The sequence below is a fragment of the Ictidomys tridecemlineatus genome, chromosome 8, assembly GCF_052094955.1.
Source record: "Ictidomys tridecemlineatus isolate mIctTri1 chromosome 8, mIctTri1.hap1, whole genome shotgun sequence".
Classification (NCBI taxonomy): Eukaryota; Metazoa; Chordata; class Mammalia; order Rodentia; family Sciuridae; genus Ictidomys; species Ictidomys tridecemlineatus.
Window position 1 is genome coordinate 50,003,862 of NC_135484.1, and position 7,000 is coordinate 50,010,861.

Here is a 7,000-nt window from a genome sequence, read left to right on the forward strand (position 1 = left end):
CCATGCAAATTGGGGAGGTTCAAACTGATTTTCCCACAAAAGCTGCCAGACTAGTAACGTTCTGCATTTTGATTGGGGACATCTTCATCCTTCTGGTTGCTCAGGTCAAAAACTTTGGATTCATCCTTGATTCTTCCTTCTCCCACAGACCCCTCACCACCAGTCAGCAGTAAATACTGGCTTTACTTGCAGAATATATCAAGACTTTGACAAATTTTCACTACCTCTCCTGCTCCCAGGATGACCCCAGTTACTACCTTCGGTCAACTGAGTTCCTACAATTAGTCCCCTGTCATCCAGTGTTGCCCTCTAGTGTCTTGCCAACACAACAGCAACAGTAACCCCTTTAAAACATAAGTTTTCTTATTTCTCTTTTTAAAATCCTGCGGTCCTCTAAATTCCCCTTCAGGACAATTGCCTCAGGTTGTGGTAGGTTCTTCTGGCTAAGGGAAACAAGTCTACTAGTCAAAGAAGAAAAACTGCCTCTACTGTCAAAGTCAACTACATTTAAAGGTTCAATTTCTTCTGCTACGTTAGAATCTGCCTGCATGTTCCCATCCCAATTTTCAGGGTCTATTTCTTCCTAAACAATGTCATAGCTTCAACAAAAACAATCCCAAGAGATTTTAAATCAATTCACTGCTTCTGGGTACTGTACTGATTTTATCAAACAGATTTTTATATGCAGTGTTTTCCTTGTCATTCATTTTTGCATCATTTGTAAGTTTGAGTGATTTCCTTGTCAAACCAAAATTGTTTGTCAGGTGGTTTTCTGCAAAAGGGGAAAAAAATAAGGCACTAGAAAAGGTAGAGTCAAAACAAGCGTGTGTAGGTTTTTTTATTTTTCATTTTCTACTCAAGTTGCAACAGATGCAAATATGCTTTTAAGCTTTTCTATTCTTATTAATGTCTACTTTGTTGTGCTACTGAGAAACAATGCATTGTTGTGTGTGGTTTCTTCTTTCTTGAACATATTTATTTCAAGTCAAATACATGGACAATGTTTATAACATTCCATTCCTGTGTGTTTGAAAAGCAAAGCCATACTCGATTTTTAGAACTGATTCATATGTTAAATTTATTTATCAATTACCCTCTGGCATTACAAATTTTGTGTTGACTTGAACAAGCCAAGCACTGGTGGTAACTCCTACACTGCGTAGAGATAAAGCTCAGTCCCTGTGGTGTGTGCAACACCATCACTGCCTCTATTACTGGATTCTTCCAGTTTTTCTCCTCCTTCTCTGCTCTCTTGGTTCCTGGAGGAAGCTTCCTCACTGCCATCCAAATATGCCCTTTAAAGGAGATGCAAGATGGCAGAGTAGAGGAGGGCAGCATTCCTAGTTGCTCCATGGCTCAGGAACTAAGCATCTCGAGTACAGCTTCTCTGTGAAATGGATAAAAATGGGATTTTGCAAAACTTCAATATTGGACAATGAGAATGTCTTGGAGACTCAGAAATTCAGGAGCATTGAACAAGGAAGAAGGAGTACATTGGAACCAAGCCTGGTTGTGGCACCAGCAGCAGCAGTGGCGCTGGTTCACCACAGAGGGGAGGGAGAACACAGAAAGAGAAACAAAGGACAGATTTGGTACTGAAAGACCATAGATCTGAAAAGCAGCCTGAACTTCCTGATCCAGAGGCTGCACCATGACCTGGTGTTTGAAACCTGCCCTGTTTCTCCACAGACCAGAGAGAGCTGAGGCAGGAGCCTTCTTGAGACAGCCAGCTGCTATTATGGAGCTGGGAGATCAGAGCAAATATTTCCTTTTGTCCAGGCAAGCACCTACCATCTAGCCTTGGGTATTCTTAGTAGAAAGTAAAAAAGGCACAGAGAAGATTGCACCAGGAGGATTCAAGTCATAAAAATGAAGGGGAGCCCTATTTATTTTTCCTTTGAGTCTGGTGGCTCACATGACCAGATGAAGTGGGTAGGGAATCTGACCAGGTGGGTGTGAATACACTAAGGGACTAAGTCTGGGGAGGTTGTGTTTATAGGCAGCAGCATTGAGGTAAGATTGGCCCCCTACCCCATGAATAGAATTCTTGGGACACTTTTGAGATCTAGACACCCAGAGAAATGGGCAAATGCCAGGTCCTAGGGGTGTGTTGATTTAATCTCTCCAGAGAAGGTACCACCCAGCAAAGCCCTAAGGTCTGATTAGATTAAGCCCCTCTCACCCAGGATTCCCTCATAGAACTCTGCAGCTGACTCACCTTGGGAGTACGTCAATCTGGTCTGTGCAGACAAAGCTCCAACTGACCGTACTTCCCACTTCATCCTACCTTAGAATGGTAACAAGGGGGCTGACAATTGTTTCAACCAGCTTTGTACACACTCTGTACAAATCCCAGGAAGAAAGACACATGGGCATAGACAGTCAACATCTGCTCTTGTCGATTTTTTTTGACCACCTCAAAGATTCTTTAATTTTTCAGTAAGAATATTTGTTCTTTTTTTTCACTGTTTTCATTAGATTGTTTGTTTGTTTAGTATCCTTGCTGTTCTGATTGGTTCATGAATAGATAGATAGATACAAGTGTATGTATATATATATATATATATATATATATATATATATATATATTTCTCATTCTTACTATTTTTAATGAAGTTATTTTTCTTTGCCTTATCTTTTGAGAGTTAGGGTTTTTGCTTTGTTTGTTTTATTTTTGTTTTGTTTTTGTTTGTTTCTCTTTCTCTTTTTTCTTCTCCCACTAACAGCCAAATTCTCTTGTTCTTTCATTCTCTCTCCCATTACTTTGTTTTTTCTAATTTTTTCCTCCTTCCTTATAATCATTACTTGCTACATCTCTTCTGCATTCTCTCTGTTCACATTTTGATCATTGTAAACGTTCTTCTACCTTCCTATTGCAACTAAAGTTTTAAGATGAAACTCCATCCATTGCTTCAGCAGGCAGATAGGGTCTACACAAGCTGCAGACCTCTGCAGACAAGAAATGTTGCAGCTCTTAATGGTGGACTGTGCACCTGCAGAGTTACAGCAGACCTTAGCAGCTCACTATCAGTTTTTTCTTTCTGTGTCTTTGTCTTGTGAATTTGAAGAATGAAATCCAGAGACCAGGATGTAGATGTCATAGTAGGAACTGGGTACTTATTCAAGCATGCATAGGGTTGCCATCTGAGTGTGCTAGTCTAGGGGTTTATGGGCCAATGTTATTCTTCCAAACTTATGCCAATTGGGATTTGGAAAAGCAATAACACTATTAGTTAACCCTGAATCCCTTTCAGGTTTGCCTTACTCCAATTTTCTCCCCGCTTTTGGGAAGTGGAAGATTGAATTCATTGAATTGAGCATGCTCAGGGGCCTGGTCTGGAGCTGCAACACCGTGTGGAGTGTTTCTGCAGTGAGCACCTGCTTTGTGTGCAGGCTGGGCTGCCGTGCGGTGATAGGTCAGTTTGCCCTGGCTCATCTCTGTGATGGCCCACCTCACCTCAGGCCCTCACCACCATGGTAGGCTCTGCCTGGCAGCCTTTTCTTCTTGCCTGTACTTCAGCCCTCTACAGCTGTCATTCTGCCACTTTATCACTCCCCTGTCCCTTCTCATCAGAGACCAGAGGGCTGGCTGCTGGCTTGGTAGCCAGGAAGCCATGTCACCATCACATTTTCTTTCTCTTAATGAACTGTATTCTTGTCATCTTTGATAATTAATTGGTTTATATAACTTCTGCTCCCACCATTCTTGTTGTGGCACTTCTTGTTACTGCTGTAGATGACATAGTTGATACCTGCTGTTTGCTTTAACGCTAGATCTAGTTCATGGTCATTTATTGGTTCTGCTGTTGACAATTGCCATCATTTCTGTTTTTGTGGTAAATACTATTGTAGATGTAATAGTAGGAACTGGGTATTTATTTTAATGTTATGTATTGTTTGCATTGGTTGTTGTTATTGTTTGTTCCTCTCTATTCTGTGCAGTGCTGGAAACCTACAGGTACACTACAAATTCACAGGGTAGAGACTGCTGCTGAAATAAACTCATCCATAAAACAGCACACCTTGCTCCTTACACAAATTAACAACACTCAAATTTTAGTTGTACATTAATACAAAGAATAGAAGAGACAAAAACCCAAACAGCCAGGTCCCAAGTAGGAAGAGCTGAGGTGGGCACTCAGGTCCCACTCATGGACATCCACACAAAGGATAGGGATGCCACATCTACATGAAGATCTCAATTTGGATCCCTCTGGGGCAATTTGGCAAGGGAAGGATGTGTCCTAAAAAGGTCCACATTTAAGAGTAAATGAGAAATCCATTATAACAAATGCATAAAACCTAACAGAGGAATATAAAAAACAAGGTAACACAACACCTCTTAAAGTTTATAATTTACCAGCAATTGACTCTAAAGATACTGAAGTGGTTGAAATACCAGATAAACAATTCAAAAGAATGATTATAAAAATAATCAATAAATTCTAGGAATAAACAGAAAAAACAACTGAATGAGTTAAGGAAGTCAGTTCAGGATATGACTGAGAAATTCTATAAAGAGATGGAGATATTGAAAAAGAACCAAACAGAAATTTTGGAAATGAAAGACAAAATAAGTCAAATGAACTGTTCAGTCAGAAGTCTCTCTTAATAGAGTATACCATGCTGAAGACATAATCTCAGAGCTGGAAGACAAAGTGGCCAACTTTGTACTTTCAGACAGTATTAAAGAAAAGAAAATAAGCAACCCTGTACGGAAACTCTGGGACAACATTAAAAGACCAAATTAAAGAGTCATTGGAATTCAGAAAGATTGTGAGATGCAGGGTAATGGCATGGATAACAGACATTTTTCCAAACCTAGAGAATGATATGGCATTCCAAACTCCATAGACATTCAGAACTCCAAATAGACAAAATCAAAAAAAGAACCTCTCCATGACACATTGTAATTAAAATGACTAACATACAGAACAAGGATAGAAGTTAAAGTCCTCAAAAGAAAAACATATCATTTAGAGAAAAATCAATAAAGATTACTTATGATTTATCAGCACACACTCTTAAAGTCAGGAGAGCTTGGAATGAGGTGTTCCAAGTCCTGGAAAAAAAAATCTCAGATTGTTATATCTAACAAAACTATCCTTCAGAATGAAACAAGAAACAAAGTCCTTCCAAGAGAAGCAGAAACTAAAGGAATTCCTCACTACTAAGCTATCATTACAAAATTTACTTTAAAAAATACTCCACATAGAAGAAATAAAAAACAAACCCCAGAACTCACAAATAAACAAATCTCATTTGAAAAGTAGCTAAACAAATGAGACACAGGAACAAAATAAGTATTAGAAGTGAATCAAAATTGCAGGAATTGATAAAATCCCTCTCATAATAACATTGAATGTGAATGGTCTCAATTCTCCAGTTTAAAAACATAGGCTGTCAGAACGAATTTAAAAAACAATACCAAACTATATGTTGTTTGCAAGAGACTCATCTTTCAGGCAACAACAGCAACAAGCTGAAAGCAAAAGAATGAAAATCAATATACCATGCAAATGGAGTCTGAAAACAAGCCAGAGCTCTTGTATCTGATAAAAATAGACTTCAAACCAAAATTAATCAGAAGAGACAAAGAAGATCACTTCATACAGTTACAGAAAACATTCCAACAAAAATATATAACAATAGTAAATACCCCAAACATGGTTACAACTAATTGTGTAAAAGAGACACTGCTTGAATCAAAGCCTCAGACAGATGCCAGTACAATAATACTGGGTAATTTCAACACACCTCTTTCATCAATAGAAACTCAGTAAAAACTGTTTGGACCTGAAAAATATTATAAATCAAATTGATTTAACATACACTATAAAATATTTATTCAACAATAGATGAATATATCTTCTTAGCAGTTATGGAAATTTCTCCAAAATAGACCATATTTCAGGCTACAAAGCAACTCTTAGCAAGTGAAAAAAAATTGATATAATTTCTTGCATATTATCAGATCATAATGGAATGACATTAGAACTGAATAACAAAAACAACAACAAAAAAACCCTATGGAAATTATGTAAACACATGGAGATAGAACAATACACTTTTGAATAATGAATGGGTAAGAAAGAAATCAGGGAAAAAGCTTTTACATTCTTAAGCTCAACTGAGAATAGTGATACAACATATCAGAACCTCTGGGATACTGTGAAGGCAATTCTAAGAGGAAAGTTTATAGATATGAGTGCATACATAAGAAAATTAGAAAGATCTCAAATTGTCAACCTATTAATTCATCTCAAGTCTCATGAAAAAATAAAAGAGCAAACCAATTCCAAAACCAGTAGAAGGAAGGAAATAATTAAGATTAAAACTGAAATCAATAAAATTGAGAACAATAAAAACAACAATAACAAAATACACACAAAGGATCAGTGAAACAAAAAAGTGATTCTTTGAAAACAAACAAGATTGATAAGCCCTCTGCCACTAACCAAAAGAAAAAGGGAGAAGACCTAAATTAATAAAATTAAAGGTTAAAAAAAAAGAAGAAATCACCAGAGATGTCACAGGACTCCTACAGATCATTAGGAACTATTTCAAAACTATTTCAATGAATCTGAATATTTAGAAGAAACAGATACATGTCTAGATACATACAACCTGCCTCAATTGAATTAAGAGGACACAGAAAACCTAAACAGACCAATCATTAGCAATGAGATAGAAGCAGTAATAAAAAACCTTTCAACAAAAACAGGCTCATTCCTCGATGTACTTTCAGATGAATTCTATCAGATCATTAAAGAATTAATCCCAATGCTCCTCAAATTATTCCATGAAATAGAAAGGGATAGAACCCTTCCAAATTCATTCTATGAAGCCAGTATCACCCTCATATCAAAATCAGATAAGGACATATCAAGGAAAGAAAAATACAAACTTATATCCCTGATGAACTTCTTTCCAACAATGCTTAATAAAATGTTAGCAAATCATTTGCAACAAAATATTAAAAAGATTGTACATCATGACC